Source organism: Pristiophorus japonicus, chromosome 8 (genome assembly GCF_044704955.1).
Source record: "Pristiophorus japonicus isolate sPriJap1 chromosome 8, sPriJap1.hap1, whole genome shotgun sequence".
Taxonomy (NCBI): Eukaryota; Metazoa; Chordata; class Chondrichthyes; family Pristiophoridae; genus Pristiophorus; species Pristiophorus japonicus.
The window spans coordinates 135,436,978-135,453,543 of NC_091984.1; the positions used below are offsets into that span (position 1 = coordinate 135,436,978).

The following is a 16,566-nucleotide window of genomic DNA, read 5'->3' on the forward strand; positions in this document are numbered from 1 at the left end:
AGACAGGTTAGATGCAGGAAGAATGTTCCCAATGTTGGGGAAGTCCAGAACCAGGGGTCACAGTCTAAGGATAAGGGGTAAGTCATTTAGGACCGAGATGAGGAGAAACTTCTTCACCCAGAGAGTGGTGAACCTGTGGAATTCTCTACCACAGAAAGTTGTAGAGGCCAATTCACTAAATATATTCAAAAAGGAGTTAGATGTAGTCCTTACTATTAGGGGGGGTCAAGGGGAATGGCGAGAAAGCAGGAATGGGGTCCTGAAGTTGCATGTTCAGCCATGAACTCATTGAATGGCGGTGCAGGCTCGAAGGGCCGAATGGCCTACTCCTGCACCTATTTTCTATGTTTCTATATTTCTAGGAAACCAATCAAAATGTAGAATTCTCACAGCGTGCCAGAATGTGGGTAAGCTTCTTTGATTCTAACTTTTAAAAATGTTGGAGAGAACAAAACAAAGATTGGGGCTCTCACATGGGGAAAAGGCAAAACTGAAATATAGATGAACAAACTTAAAAAAATATATTTTTTTAAAGGTTCTTAAAATGTTTTATTTTTTATTAAAATAGATAAATTTGACACTCCACAACATTAAAATTAGTTTTACAGGGCCATAACCTTTTTTTTAAACAGTCAATAGTCTGTTAAAACCCCAGTTACACCTAATCTAAAAGGGTCTAATTTTTAATGGGGTATTTTACAGCGATATAACCACGGAAGATTCAACGTTTCCGTTAATTTCCATGATTTGACAGATGACACTGACTGTGGAGGAGTGAATGACAGACTCCAATTTCAGGATTTCCTCATTCGGCTGCACATGCGTTAAAAAGGGCCACTGTACAGCAAATTTCTAAAAGGACAAAGGGTGTTAAAAAAACCAAGCCTGAAGGCTTTGTGTCTTAATGCAAGGAGTATCCGTAATAAGGTGGATGAATTAACTGTGCAAATAGATGTTAACAAATATGATGTGATTGGGATTACAGAGACGTGGCTCCAGGATGATCAGGGCTGGGAACTCAACATCCAGGGGTATTCAACATTCAGGAAGGATAAAATAAAAGGAAAAGGAGGTGGGGTAGCATTGCTGGTTAAAGAGGAGATTAATGCAATAGTTAGGAAGGACATTAGCTTGGATGATGTGGAATCTATATGGGTAGAGCTGCAGAACACCAAAGGGCAAAAAACGTTAGTGGGAGTTGTGTACAGACCTCCAAACAGTAGTAGTGATGTTGGGGAGGGCATCAAACAGGAAATTAGGGGTGCATGCAATAAGGGTGCAGCAGTTTTAATGGGTGACTTTAATATGCACATAGATTGGGCTAACCAAACTGGAAGCAATACGGTGGAGGAGGATTTCCTGGAGTGCATAAGAGATGGTTTTCTAGACCAATATGTCGAGGAACCAACTCGGGGGGAGGCCATCTTAGACTGGGTGTTGTGTAATGAGAGAGGATTAATAGCAATCTCGTTGTGCAAGGCCCCTTGGGGAAGAGTGACCATAATATGGTGGAATTCTGCATTAGGATGGAGAATGAAACAGTTAATTCAGAGACCATGGTCCAGAACTTAACGAAGGGTAACTTTGAAGGTATGAGGCGTGAATTGGCTAGGATAGATTGGCGAATGATACTTAAGGGGTTGACTGTGGATGGGCAATGGCAGACATTTAGAGACCGCATGGTTGAACTACAACAATTGTACATTCCTGTCTGGCGTAAAAATAAAAAAGGGAAGGTGGCTCAACCGTGGCTATCAAGGGAAATCAGGGATAGTATTAAAGCCAAGGAAGTGGCATACAAATTGGCCAGAAATAGCAGCAAACCCGGGGACTGGGAGAAATTTAGAACTCAGCAGAGGAGGACAAAGGGTTTGATTAGGGCAGGGAAAATGGAGTACGAGAAGAAGCTTGCAGGGAACATTAAGACGGATTGCAAAAATATGTAAAGAGAAAAAGGTTAGTAAAGACAAACGTAGGTCCCCTGCAGTCAGAATCAGGGGAAGTCATAACGGGGAACAAAGAAATGGCGGACCAATTGAACAAGTACTTTGGTTCGGTATTCACTAAGGAGGACATAAACAACCTTCCGGATGTAAAAGGGGTCAGAGGGTCTAGTAAGAAGGAGGAACTGAGGGAAATCCTTATTAGTCGGGAAATTGTGTTGGGGAAATTGATGGGATTGAAGGCCGATAAATCCCCAGGGCTTGATGGTCTGCATCCCAGAGTACTTAAGGAGGTGGCCTTGGAAATAGCGGATGCATTGACAGTCATTTTCCAGCATTCCATTGACTCTGGATCAGTTCCTATCGAGTGGAGGGTAGCCAATGTAACCCCACTTTTTAAAAAAGGAGGGAGAGAGAAAACAGGGAATTATAGACCGGTCAGCCTGACCTCAGTAGTGGGTAAAATGATGGAATCAATTATTAAGGATGTCATAGCAGCGTATTTGGAAAGAGGTGACATGATAGGTCCAAATCAGCATGGATTTGTGAAAGGGAAATCATGCTTGACAAATCTTCTGGAATTTTTTGAGGATGTTTCCAGTAGAGTGGACAAAGGAGAACCAGTTGATGTGGTATTTTTGGACTTTCAGAAGGCTTTCGACAAGGTCCCACACAAGAGATTAATGTGCAAAGTTAAAGCACATGGGATTGGGGGTAGTATGCTGACATGAATTGAGAACTGGTTGTCAGACAGGAAGCAAAGAGTAGGAGTAAATGGGTACTTTTCAGAATGGCAGGCAGTGACTAGTGGGGTACTGCAAGGTTCTGTGCTGGGGCCCCAGCTGTTTACACTGTACATTAATGATTTAGATGAGGGGATTAAATGTAGTATCTCCAAATTTGTGGATGACACTAAGTTGGGTGGCAGTGTGAGCTGCGAGGAGGATGCTATGAGGCTGCAGAGCGACTTGGATAGGTTAGGTGAGTGGGCAAATGCATGGCAGATGAAGTATAATGTGGATAAATGTGAGGTTATCCACTTTGGTGGTAAAAACAGAGAGACAGACTATTATCTGAATGGTGACAGATTAGGAAAAGGGGAGGTGCAAAGAGACCTGGGTGTCATGGTACATCAGTCATTGAAGGTTAGCATGCAGGTACAGCAGGCGGTTAAGAAGGCAAATGGCATGTTGGCCTTCATAGCGAGGGAATTTGAGTACAGGGGCAGGGAGGTGTTGCTACAGTTGTACAAGGCCTTGGTGAGGCCACACCTGGAGTATTGTGTACAGTTTTGGTCTCCTAACCTGAGGAAGGACATTCTTGCTGTTGAGGGAGTGCAGTGAAGGTTCACCAGACTGATTCCCGGGATGGTGGGACTGACCTATCAAGAAAGACTGGATCAACTGGGCTTGTATTCACTGGAGTTCAGAAGAATGAGAGGGGACCTCATAGAAATGTTTAAAATTCTGATGGGTTTAGACAGGTTAGATGCAGGAAGAATGTTCCCAATGTTGGGGAAGTCCAGAACCAGGGGTCATAATCTATGAGTAAGGGGTAAGCCATTTAGGACCGAGATGAGGAGAAACTTCTTCACCCAGAGAGTGGTGAACCTGTGGAATTCTCTACCACAGAAAGTTGTTGAGGCCAATTCACTAAATATATTCAAAAAGGAGTTAAATGAAGTCCTTACTACTTGGGGGATCAAGGGGTATGGCGAGAAAGCAGGAATGGGATACTGAGGTGGCATGTTCAGCCATGAACTCATTGAATGGCGGTGCAGGCTCGAAGGGCCGAATGGCCTACTCCTGCACCTATTTTCTATGTTTCTATGTTTCTATGTAAATCCTGAAGTTGCGGTCAGTTTCAAAGATGAAATGACGGTGAACGCTGCCAGTTCACTGTCATCAGGAGCGCAAGTTCCGGGCCAATATTTTCACTGCTCCTTTGGAGAGCATGGACGAGATCAAAATGTGATGATTCCCACATTGCATTAAGATGAATGAGGTATTTGATTGATGGATGATGAAGAATAACCACTGTAATGAGGAAAAATGGCACCATTGACTCCTCAGAAGAGGGCCAGAGAAAATTATCCAAAAAATCGCAGACTTTGCCAAAGGTTTTCAACGTCCAATGTCGAAGCAAATAAATCATTGTAAGTGTTCAAATGAGAGCTCTGGAGCTCTGTAATCTAGGCAACAAGATCATTCCAATAATTGTAATGGTGATTATTGTAGTGTATGGAGAAAGAGTCAGATTGAACACTGAGCTCAAAGTAAAGTGTGACCTTAGTCTTTTATTGCAGGTCTCCAGAGTGCCTCTCCAACCTGTGAAGCCTCCTTAAATACCTGTGCTCCCAAAGGATTATAGGATAATAGAACATAAGAACATAAGAATTAGGAACAGGAGTAGGCCATCTAGCCCCTCGAGCCTGTTCCGCCATTCAACAAGATCATGGCTGCTCTGGCCGTGGACTCAGCTCCACTTACCCGCCCGCTCCCCATAACCCTTAATTCCCTTATTGATTAAAAATCTATCTATCTGTGATTTGAATACATTCAATGAGATAGCCTCAATTGCTTCCTTGGGCAGAGAATTCCACAGATTCACAACCCTCTGGGAGAAGAAATTCCTTCTCAACTCGGTTTTAAATTGGCTCCCCCGTATTTTGAGGCTGTGCCCCCTCGTTCTAGTTTCCCCGACCAGTGGAAACAACCTCTCTGCCTCTATCTTGTCTATCCCTTTCATTATTTTAAATATTTCTATAAGATCACCCCTCATCCTTCTAACTCCAACGAGTAAAGACCCAGTCTACTCAATCTATCATCATAAGGTAACCCCCTCATCTTCGGAATCAGCCTAGTGAATCGTCTCTGTACCTCCCCAAAGTTAGCATATCCTTCCTTAAGTAAGGTGACCAAAACTGCATGCAGTACTCCAGGTGCGGCCTCACCAATACCCTGTACAGTTGCAGCAGGACCTCCCTGCTTTTGTACTCCATCCTTCTCGCAATGAAGGCAACATTCCATTCACCTTCCTGATTACCTGCTGCACCTGCAAACTAACTTTTTGGGATTCATGCACAAGGACCCCCCAGGTCCCTCTGCACCGCAGCATGTTGTAATTTCTCCCCATTCAAATAACATTCCCTTTTACTGTTTTTTTTCCTAAGTGGATGACCTCACATTTTCCGACATTGTATTCCATCTGCCAAACCTTAGCCCATTCGCTTAACCTATCTAAATCTCTTTGCAGCCTCTCGGTGTCCTCTAAACAACCCGCTTTCCCACTAATCTTTGTGCCATCTGCAAATTTTGTTACACTACACTCTGTCCCCTCTTCCAGGTCATCTATGTATATTGTAAACAGTTGTGGTCCCAGCACCGATCCCTGTGGCACACCACTAACCACCGATTTCCAACCCGAAAAGGACCCATTTATCCCGACTCTCTGGTTTCTGTTAGCCAGCCAATTCTCGATCCATGCTAATACATTTCCTCTGACTCCGCGTACCTTTATCTTCTGCAGTAACATTTTGTGTGGCACCTTATCGAATGCCTTTTGGAAATCTAAATACACTACATCCATCGGTACACCTCTATCCATCATGCTCATTATATCCTCAAAGAATTCCAGTAAATTAGTTAAACATGATTTCCCCTTCATGAATCCATGTTGCGTCTGCTTGATTGCACTATTCCTATCTAGATGTCCTGCTATTTCTTCCTTAATGATAGCTTCAAGCATTTTCCCCACTACAGATGTTAAACTAACCGGCCTATAGTTACCTGCCTTTTGTTTGCCCCCTTTTTTAAACAGAGGCGTTACATTAGCTGCTTTCCAATCCGCTGGTACCTCCCCAGAGACCAGAGAATTTTGGTAGATTGTAACGAATGCATCTGCTATAATTTCTGCCATCTCTTTTAATACCCTAGGATGCATTTCATTAGGACCAGGGGACTTATCTACCTTGAGTCCCATTAGCCTGTCCAGCACTACCCCCCTAGTGATAGTGATTGTCTCAAGGTCCTCCCTTCCCACATTCCCGTGACTAACGATTTTTGGCATGGTTTTTGTGTCTTCCACTGTGAAGACCGAAGCAAAATAATTGTTTAAAGTCTCAGCCATTTCCACATTTCTCATTATTAAATCCCCCTTCTCATCTTCTAAGGGACCAACATTTACTTTAGTCACTCTTTTCCGTTTTATATATCGGTAAAAGCTTTTACTATCTGTTTTTATGTTTTGCGCAAGTTTACTTTTGTAATCTATCTTTCCTTTCTTTACTGCTTTCTTAGTCATTCTTTGCTGTCGTTTAAAATTTTCCCAATCTCCTCGTTTCCCACTAACCTTGGCCACCTTATACGCATTGGTTTTTAATTTGATACTCTCTATTTCCTTGGTTATCCTCGGCTGGTTATCCCTTCTCTTACCGCCCTTCTTTTTCACTGGAATATATTTTTGTTGAGCACTATGAAAGAGCTCCTTAAAAGTCCTCCACTGTTCCTCAATTGTGCCACCGTTTAGTCTGTGTTCCCACTTTAGCCAACTCTGCCCTCATCCCTTGGGACTCCAGTGGATGAGCCCTCTGGTGGCTGTCCAGAGTAAAAATAAGTCCACATATATAACAATACACCCTTCCCCCCACAGTCAATAGTGTAACTATTTACAATGTGAGTCGATCTGGGGCCCTTCTTGCCCTGGTTAATCGTCTCGGTGTGAAAGCTGGTGTTGTTGAATCATTTGTTGGGCCCTCACTGGGCTGTTGTGCAGCTGGCCTTGCTGGGCTGCCTGGCGTGTTGAGCCCTGTAGGGCTGCTGCGGATGATGGGTTCTGATTCGTGGTCAACCGTGATGCTGGTTGCCACTGCTGTGTATGTTGGGGGATCAAAAAAGTTCGAAGGTGGGTTACTCAGGATAGTTCGTGAATCTGAGTTTGATTTGGCCCAAGTGTTTCCGGTGAATGAGTCCATTTGAAAGTTTGACCCGAAACACTCTGCTTCCCTCTTTGGCCACGACAGTGCTGGGATGCCACTTGGGACCTTGTCCATAATTCAATACAAATACAGGATCATTGATTTCAATCTCGCGTGACATATTTGCGCCATATGGTATGCACTTTGTTGAAGCCTCCTGTTCTCTACCTGTTCATGTAGATCAGGGTGAACTAACGAGAGCCTTGTCTTAAATGCTCTTTTCATGAGCAGTTCAGCAGGTGGGATCCCATTGAGTGAATGGGGTCTCGTGCGGTAGCTAAACAGGACTCGGGATAGGCGAGTCTGCAGTGAGCCTTCCATTACCCTCTTCAAGTCTTGCTTGATGGTTTGCACTGCTTTCTCTGCCTGACCATTGGACGCTGGTTTAAACGGGGCAGATGTGACATGTTTGATCCCATTATGGGTCATGAACTTTTTGAACTCAGCACTGGTAAAATATGGCCCGTTGTTGCTCATCAGGACATCGGGTAAGCCGTGTGTGGCAAACATGGCCCACAGGCTTTCAGTAGTGGCAGCGGACGTGCTAGCCAACATTATCTCACATTCAATCCACTTGGAGTACGCGTCTACAACCACAAGGAACATTTTACCCAAGAATGGGTCTGCATAGTCAACCTGTACCCTGGACCACGGTTTGGAGGGCCAAGACCATAAACTTAGCGGTGCCTCCCTGGGTACATTGCTTAACTGCGAGCATGTATTACATCCGTGAACGCAGGACTCTAAGTCCGCATCGATACTGGGCCACCACACGTGGGATCTGGCTATCGCTTTCATTATTATGATGCCTGGGTGGGTACTGTGGAGGTCATTGATGAAGGTGTTTCTGCCGTTCTTGGGGACCACTACTCGATTTCCCCACGGAAGGCAGTCTGCCTGTATAGACACTTCATCTTTGCGCTGCTGGAACGGCTTTATCTCTTCCTGCATTTCCACTGGGACACTGGACCAGCTCCCGTGAAGCATACAGCTTTTGACTTGAGATAATAAGAGGTCCTGGCTTGTCCAGGTTTTGATCTGCTGGGCAGTGACAGGTGATTGCTCACTCTCAAATACTTCCATAACCATGGCTAGATCTGCGGGCTGCGCCATTTCCACCCCCGTGGTGTGCAATGGCAGCCTACTGAGAGCATCGGTGCAGTTTTCTGTGCCTGGCCTGTGGTGGATGGCATAGTTCTATGTAGACAATGTGAGCGTCCATCTCTGGATGTGGGCCGATGCGTTGGTATTCATCCCTTTACTCTCGGAGAACAGGGATATAAGTGGCTTATGGTCAGTTTTCAATTAGAATTTTAGCCCAAACAGGTATTGATGCATTTTCTTTAGCCCATCGACACACGCTAACGCTTCTTTTTCAATCATGCTATAGGATCTCTCAGCCTTAGACAGACTCCTGGATGCATCAGCAACTGGTTGCAATTTCCTGAAATCATTAGCTTGTTGCAATACACACCCGACACCATATGACGACGCATCACACGCTAGTACCAAATGCTTACATGGATCATACAACACAAGCAATTTGTTTGGGCATAACAATTTTCTCGCTTTTACAAAGGCATTTTCTTGGCTTTTGTCCCAAACCCATTTGCTCTCTTTTCATACTAAGACATGTAGTGGTTCTAGCAGTATGCTGAGACCCGGTAAGAAGTTACCAAAGTAGTTCAAGAGTCCCAGAAACGACCGCAGCTCCGACATGTTCTGTGGCCTCGGTGCGTTCTCGATTGCCTCTGTCTTCGCACTGGTGGGCCTGATGCCATCCGTTGCAATCCTCCTTCCCAAGAACTCTGCTTCAGGCGCCAGGAAATTGCACTGAGCGTTTTAACCTGAGCCCCACGCAGTTGAGTCGACTAAGAACCTCCTCTGGGCTCTGCAGGTGCTCGGCTGTGTTCCGACCTGTGACCAAGATGTTGTCCTGGAAGACCACGTTGTGTGGGACCGACTTCAGTAAACTTTCCATGTTTCTCTGGAATATCGCTGCCGCGATCGGATTCCAAACGGGCATCTGTTATTAACAAAAGACCCTTAGGCATGTTGATGCAGGTGAGGGCCTTCGATGATTCCTCCAGTTCCTGAGTCATGTAGGCTGAAGTCAGATCCAGCTTTGTGAACGTCTTTCCTCCCGCCAGCGTTGCAAAGAGGTCGTCGGCCTTTGGTAGTGGGTATTGGTCCTGTAGGGAGAAACGATTGATAGTACTTTGTTATCGCCACAGATTCTGACGGTGCCGTCTCTCTTGAGGACTGGGACAATAGGACTGGCCCACTCGCTGAACTCGATCGGTGAAATGATGCCCTCTCGTTGCAGCCGGTCTCGCTCGATCTCTACCCTTTCTCTCATCATGTACGGTACTGCTCTCACCTTGTGATAGATGGGTCGCGCCCCCGGAATTAGGTGGATCTGCACTTTTGCTCCTTGGAATTTCCCAATGCCTGGTTCGAACAGCGAAGAAAATTTGTTTAAGACCTAGGCACACAAAGTGTTGTCAATGGGCGATAGGGCTCGGAAGTCGTCCCAGTTCCAGCGTATCTTTCCCAGCCAGCTCCTGCCGAGCAGCGTGGGACCATCGCCTGGTACCACGCAGAGTGGTAGCTTGTGCACCGCTCCATCATAGGAGACTTTTATGGTAGCACTGCCAATTACAGGAATCAGTTTTTTTGTGTAAGTTCTTAGTTTTGTGCGAACTGGAGTTAAGACTGGCCTTGCGCCCTTGTTGCACCACAACCTTTCGAAAATCTTTTTGCCCATGGCTCGCATCCGTGTCCAGCTCCATTGACACCAGGAGTCCATTTAGTTCAACATTCAGCATTATCGGAGGACAATTCGTGGTGAATGTGTGCACCCCATGTACTTCTGCCTCCTCTATCTGAGGCTTGGTTCATCATGATCCTCCGTGGATCTGTTCTCCTCTGCAACATGGTGGTTTTCAAGTTTAACAGGCTTAGCAGCTCGCCTGCACACTCGTTGGAGGTGTCCCATTGTTCCACAGCCCTTCCAAACATACTCTTTGAATCGGCATGAATGGAAGCGATGATCACCCCCGAAGCGCCAACAAGGTGTTAATGGCCTTGCATTCATCACCCTTGATGGTGGACTCTGAGTCATCTGTGGATGTGCAGCTGCAGGTATGTGTGACCTGCCCTGTATGTTACAATTCGAAAACAACATCACTTTGTTCATAGTACTTGTAGCAGCACTTGTGTGCAGAGAGATTTGCTTCGTATTGTCACTGGTGACAATGAACGCCTGGGTTATCGCTATGGTCTTACCCTTTCGGTTGGGTAAAAAGTCAAAAGTTTGTGAAGTATGGTTTCATGGCCAATGCCAAGTACAAAAAGGTCTCTTGAGCATGTGCTCCAAATGTCCTTCAAATTCACAATGTCCTGCAAGGCGTCATAGCTCGGCGACATAACTTGCCACTTCCTGGCCTTCAGATCTTTTGTAGGTGTAGAACCGGTACCTCGCCATCAGAATGCTTTCCTTCGGGTTCAATGCTCTTGGACCAGTGTGCACAAATCATCGTACGATTTCTCCGTGGGGTTCGCTGGAGTGAGCAGATTCTTCATGAGGCTATACGTTGGTGCCCTACAGACGGTGAGGAGGATCGCCCTTTGTTGGCAGCACTCTCTTCCCCATCTCGCTCATTGGCTACAAAGTATTGGTCGAGTCACTCCACAAGAGTTTCCCAATCATCTCCCTCCAAAAATTTCTCCAGGATGCCCACTGCTCTCTGCATCTTTAAGTTTGCTACCTGTATCTCATCACCAGTTGTGTATGGAGAAAGAGTCAGACTGAACACTGTGAGCTCAAAGTAAAGTGTGATCATAGTCTTTTATTGCAGGTCTCCAGAGTGCCTCTCCAACCTGTGAAGCCTCCTTAAATACCTGTGCCCCCAAGGGATTATGGGATCCCTTGGGACTCCAGGGGATGAGTCCTCTAGTGGCTGTACAGAGTAAATACAAGTCCACATATATAACAATTGTGGCCAGAACTTTCAAGGTAATGGGATAATTTTAGATTTAAGTGCATTTTCATAACTTTATAAAGTACCCATGTTGCACACAATAGGTGGTATTTAGAACAGTAAACAGGATTGTCTTTCTTTGAGATAAGATGAACATGAGCCAATTTCCTTGGATGCCGACAGCCCTGAAACCTCACCAAAGTGGTTATTTATCATTTACAATTCTTTACTCTTGTCAGCTGGAGAACACCTTAACGCCACTAGTTTGGGTTAGATTCCAACTAAGCTCCAATAAGTAAAAGGACTGTGTCCAGTACTCAATTTCCCTGTTATTTTTTAACGTGAGATAAATTATTCATTTGAATACTTGATCCTTCTGTTAGCAATGGAAATATTGGAGAAATAAGGGTAAGTATTCTGAAATGCAGAACTTTTAAAGAAGAAAGCCAACATTTCCTGTTTGAATTCTCTATGCTCCTTTTAAGGTGCAATATGTCATAATTTCCCACTGTTTTTCCCACTCAGTTTGACTCCCACTGCAACTCTTACACCATTGGGTACGGCTTGGGAAATAGGGTTGCCACTCATCTAGTTGTGAATCAGAGAGTGTAGTTTTATTTAAAAATGTGGACACAGAACTTAGAATGAAAAAAGTGGACAGGAAGTGCACATAAATGTTAGACTTTTAATATGTAGATAGATATTGAGAACTTTAATAGCAGTTCCCCCACAGCTTTGTGCATTGATGGACCCTGTAGTGTGGAAAGGACCCGCACAGACCAGTCCAGTTTTTGAATGGCTGTATGGAAAATTCTGTTTTTTTAAAATGTAGCCAATTTTCCCACTTATGTTTGTGACCTATGCACAGGCATTCATTCTTCAGGTTTACTTCTTTTAAATTCCTTCCCTCCCCCTCCTGATGGTCTAGGATTTAATCGGTGCCAGATACCCTTCAACACATTGTCTAAGTGACCATTCTTCATGTGTGAGTCTTAGGTGTGTATTTGTGGGGGTGGGGAGGAAGCAGCCGAGCTGGGTCCCATCTCACCGTGGTGGTCCACACGTACATTTTCTGCAAGACACATATGGATCAGGAGTCGGATCACTGACAAGTATAGCGTTGGTACTGCTACCCCTGCTAATTCAGTGGAGTGGGTTCCGATTGGGTCCGACATGGGCTGTGGGGTCCATCTACCCACAAAGCTGCAGGGGAGCTGTTATTAAAGTTTTCAATATCTCTAGATATTAAAAATGTGCACTTACTGTCTATTTTTCCATTATAAATTCACGTGGCCACATTTTTAAAGGAAACTCTTTAGGTAAACTTGTCAGACTGTAATTACACCTTCCTGTCAGTATAGGCACTGTAGCACCACCAGTGGCAGGAGTGTGTAATTACACAGTGACAGGTTTACATTGGCAGTCCCCATGTGGTCAAATAAATTTATAAAAGATAAGTATGGGGATTAAATTATATTTGTGTGCTCATGTCCAATAGCCCTCTTGCCCTCTATCACCTCTTCAGTGAAACTACTTTTGGTCTTGACTTTTTGGCAATACCTACAATCAGGAAAGGAAACACACACACATTTGGAAAGGTGAGGTGATACAACTATTGAAATATTAGTAAATAAAAACTGAAAAGTACAAAAAATGAAACTGTTTAGGGTGATTTAAAAAAAAAATCAACCAGCAATGGTCTTTTTTTTTAAAGCGAACCAATGTGTCAGTGCTGCACTGTGGAGGTGCCGTCTTTCAGATAAAATGTTAAACCGAGGCCCTGTCTGCTCTTTCAAGTGGACATAAAAGATCCCATGGCACTAGTCGAAGAAGAACAGGGAAGTTATCCCCACTGTCCTGGCCAATACTTATCCCTCGATCAACTGAAACAGATTATCTGGTCATTATTACATTGCTGTTTGTGTGCAAATTGTCTGCTGGGTTTCCCACATTACAAAAGTATTTAATTGGCTGTAAAGCGCTTTGAGACGTCCGGTTGTCGTGAAAGGCGCTAGAAAAATGCAAGTATTTCTTTCTTTCACGTACGAGGTTGGATAAATTTGTCTTTTTGGTAGTTTCCCCTTCCTGTCATTGCAGCAGGGTTTGGGAGGCGGTGGTGGTAATTAAGACGTTTTTTTTTGCTGGCACTTGGGAGGCAGGCTTCTGGGCAGTGGGAGGCGGAAGTGTCGCATTATATTGTTATCCGCGGCTGCCGGTGCATCTATCAACCCGGGAATCGAGGCATTGGCACTGAGCCTGACCGCGGAACCTGGAGCGCGAGGCGGCGGCGGCACGACTGAGCCGATCCCCGGAGCGCGAGCCTCAGGTACGCAGCAAAGGGCGCGCGGTGCTAGCGGCGCCGCCAACGGAACCAGCGCGGGACAGCGGTCGTGGCTCGAACGGAGGGAAGGAGCTGGCCCGAGCGGTTGCAAAGCGGGTAAGCAACAACCTTCGGAGTTAATGAGAGGAAGGGGGCCGGGAAGCACAGGACAGGATGGGTCAAGCAGTGTGGAAGATGGGCACGGAGGCAAGGAGGGGGCAAAGGCCTGGACACAGATCGTTGTCTGTCGGTGCAAGTTGCCGGTTCCACGTAACGCTGGAGGTTCTCTGTGTTGACTCTTGAGCGGCGAGTCACTGCACCGCGTCAGCGAGAAACCTGTTGAGTTGAACTTAGTGACTACAACCCCATTCCCCTGCTCTCCCCCCCCCCCATTCCCCTGCTTCCCTCCCCCCCCCCCCCATTCCCCTGCTTCCCTCCCCCCCCCCCCATTCCCCTCCTTCCCCCCCCATTCCCCTCCTTCCCCCCCCATTCCCCTCCTTCCCCCCCCCATTCCCCTCCTTCCCCCCCCCCATTCCCCTCCTTCCCCCCCATTCCCCTCCTCCCCCCCCCCCATTCCCCTCCTTCCCCCCCCCATTCCCCTCCTTCCCCCCCCATTCCCCTCCTTCCCCCCCCCATTCCCCTCCTTCCCCCCCCATTCCCCTCCTTCCCCCCCCCATTCCCCTCCTTCCCCCCCCCATTCCCCTCCTTCCCCCCCCCATTCCCCTCCTTCCCCCCATTCCCCTCCTTGCCCCCCCATTCCCCTCCTTGCCCCCCCATTCCCCTCCTTCCCCCCCCCATTCCCCTCCTTCCCCCCCCATTCCCCTCCTTCCCCCCATTCCCCTCCTTCCCCCCCCCCCATTCCCCTCCTCCCCCCCATTCCCCTCCTCCCCCCCCATTCCCCTCCTTGCCCCCCCATTCCCCTCCTTGCCCCCCCATTCCCCTCCTTGCCCCCCCATTCCCCTCCTTGCCCCCCCATTCCCCTCCTTGCCCCCCCATTCCCCTCCTTGCCCCCCCATTCCCCTCCTTGCCCCCCCATTCCCCTCCTTGCCCCCCCATTCCCCTCCTTGCCCCCCCATTCCCCTCCTTGCCCCCCCATTCCCCTCCTTGCCCCCCCATTCCCCTCCTTGCCCCCCATTCCCCTCCTTGCCCCCCCCATTCCCCTCCTTGCCCCCCCATTCCCCTCCTTGCCCCCCCATTCCCCTCCTTGCCCCCCCATTCCCCTCCTTGCCCCCCATTCCCCTCCTTGCCCCCCCATTCCCCTCCTTGCCCCCCCATTCCCCTCCTTGCCCCCCCATTCCCCTCCTTGCCCCCCCATTCCCCTCCTTGCCCCCCCATTCCCCTCCTTGCCCCCCCATTCCCCTCCTTGCCCCCCCATTCCCCTCCTTGCCCCCCCATTCCCCTCCTTGCCCCCCCATTCCCCTCCTTGCCCCCCCATTCCCCTCCTTGCCCCCCCATTCCCCTCCTTGCCCCCCCATTCCCCTCCTTGCCCCCCCATTCCCCTCCTTGCCCCCCCATTCCCCTCCTTGCCCCCCCATTCCCCTCCTTGCCCCCCCATTCCCCTCCTTGCCCCCCCATTCCCCTCCTTGCCCCCCCATTCCCCTCCTTGCCCCCCCATTCCCCTCCTTGCCCCCCCATTCCCCTCCTTGCCCCCCCATTCCCCTCCTTGCCCCCCCATTCCCCTCCTTGCCCCCCATTCCCCTCCTTGCCCCCCCATTCCCCTCCTTGCCCCCCCATTCCCCTCCTTGCCCCCCCATTCCCCTCCTTGCCCCCCCATTCCCCTCCTTGCCCCCCCATTCCCCTCCTTGCCCCCCATTCCCCTCCTTGCCCCCCATTCCCCTCCTTGCCCCCCATTCCCCTCCTTGCCCCCCATTCCCCTCCTTGCCCCCCATTCCCCTCCTTGCCCCCCCATTCCCCTCCTTGCCCCCCATTCCCTCCTTGCCCCCCATTCCCCTCCTTGCCCCCCCATTCCCCTCCTTGCCCCCCCATTCCCCTCCTTGCCCCCCCATTCCCCTCCTTGCCCCCCCATTCCCCTCCTTGCCCCCCCATTCCCCTCCTTGCCCCCCCATTCCCCTCCTTGCCCCCCCATTCCCCTCCTTGCCCCCCCATTCCCCTCCTTGCCCCCCCATTCCCCTCCTTGCCCCCCCCATTCCCCTCCTTGCCCCCCCCATTCCCCTCCTTGCCCCCCCCATTCCCCTCCTTGCCCCCCCCATTCCCCTCCTTGCCCCCCCCATTCCCCTCCTTGCCCCCCCCATTCCCCTCCTTGCCCCCCCCATTCCCCTCCTTGCCCCCCCCATTCCCCTCCTTGCCCCCCCCATTCCCCTCCTTGCCCCCCCCATTCCCCTCCTTGCCCCCCCCATTCCCCTCCTTGCCCCCCCATTCCCCTCCTTGCCCCCCCCATTCCCCTCCTTGCCCCCCCATTCCCCTCCTTGCCCCCCCCATTCCCCTCCTTGCCCCCCCATTCCCCTCCTTGCCCCCCCATTCCCCTCCTTGCCCCCCCATTCCCCTCCTTGCCCCCCATTCCCCTCCTTGTCCCCCCATTCCCCTCCTTGTCCCCCCATTCCCCTCCTTGCCCCCCCATTCCCCTCCTTGCCCCCCATTCCCCTCCTTGCCCCCCCATTCCCCTCCTTGCCCCCCCATTCCCCTCCTTGCCCCCCCATTCCCCTCCTTGCCCCCCCCATTCCCCTCCTTGCCCCCCCATTCCCCTCCTTGCCCCCCCCCCCGGCCCCCCCCCCACATTCCCCTCCTCCCCCCCCCCACATTCCCCTCCTTCCCCCCCCCCACATTCCCCTCCTTCCCCCCCCCCCACATTCCCCTCCTTCCCCCCCTCCCCTTCTCCCCCCCTCCCCTTCCCCCCCCTCCCTTCTCCCCCCCCTCCCCTTCTCCCCCCCCCTCCCCTTCTCCCCCCCCTCCCCTTCTCCCCCCCCTCCCCTTCTCCCCCCCTCCCCTTCTCCCCCCCCTCCCCTTCTCCCCCCCCTCCCCTTCTCCCCCCCCTCCCCTTCTCCCCCCCTCCCCTTCTCCCCCCCCTCCCCTTCTCCCCCCCTCCCCTTCTCCCCCCCCTCCCCTTCTCCCCCCCCCCCCTCCTTCTCCCCCTCCCCTTCTCCCCCCCCTCCCCTTCTCCCCCCCCCCTCCCCTTCTCCCCCCCTCCCCTTCTCCCCCCCCTCCCCTTCTCCCCCCCCTCCCCTTCTTCCCCCCCCCCCTCCCCTCTCCCCCCCCCTCCCCTTCTCCCCCCCCCTCCCCTTCTCCCCCCCCTCCCCTTCTCCCCCCCTCCCCTTCTCCCCCCCCTCCCCCTTCTCCCCCCCCTCCCCTTCTCCCCCCCCCCTCCCCTTCTCTCCTCCCCCCCCTCCC

General features: G+C 50.0%; 1 protein-coding gene across 10 annotated transcripts in view; it reads left to right on the top strand.

Annotated features, from left to right (window-relative positions):
• The window catches only part of fam20b (FAM20B glycosaminoglycan xylosylkinase), a 388,233-nt gene that overhangs the window by 72,965 nt on the left and 298,702 nt on the right, over positions 1-16,566 (top strand). For 5 of the 10 annotated variants that reach the window (XM_070887416.1, XM_070887417.1, XM_070887415.1 and 2 more), the window contains exon 1: positions 13,017-13,338. The exons of 2 other annotated variants lie outside the window; for them this stretch is intronic. The gene's annotated coding sequence lies outside the window, so the exon portion shown is untranslated. Of the gene's footprint in view, positions 1-12,305; positions 12,500-13,016; positions 13,339-16,566 lie in introns of those variants that run through there. 3 more of the 10 variants (XM_070887419.1, XM_070887421.1, XM_070887426.1) reach the window with 3 other exon arrangements.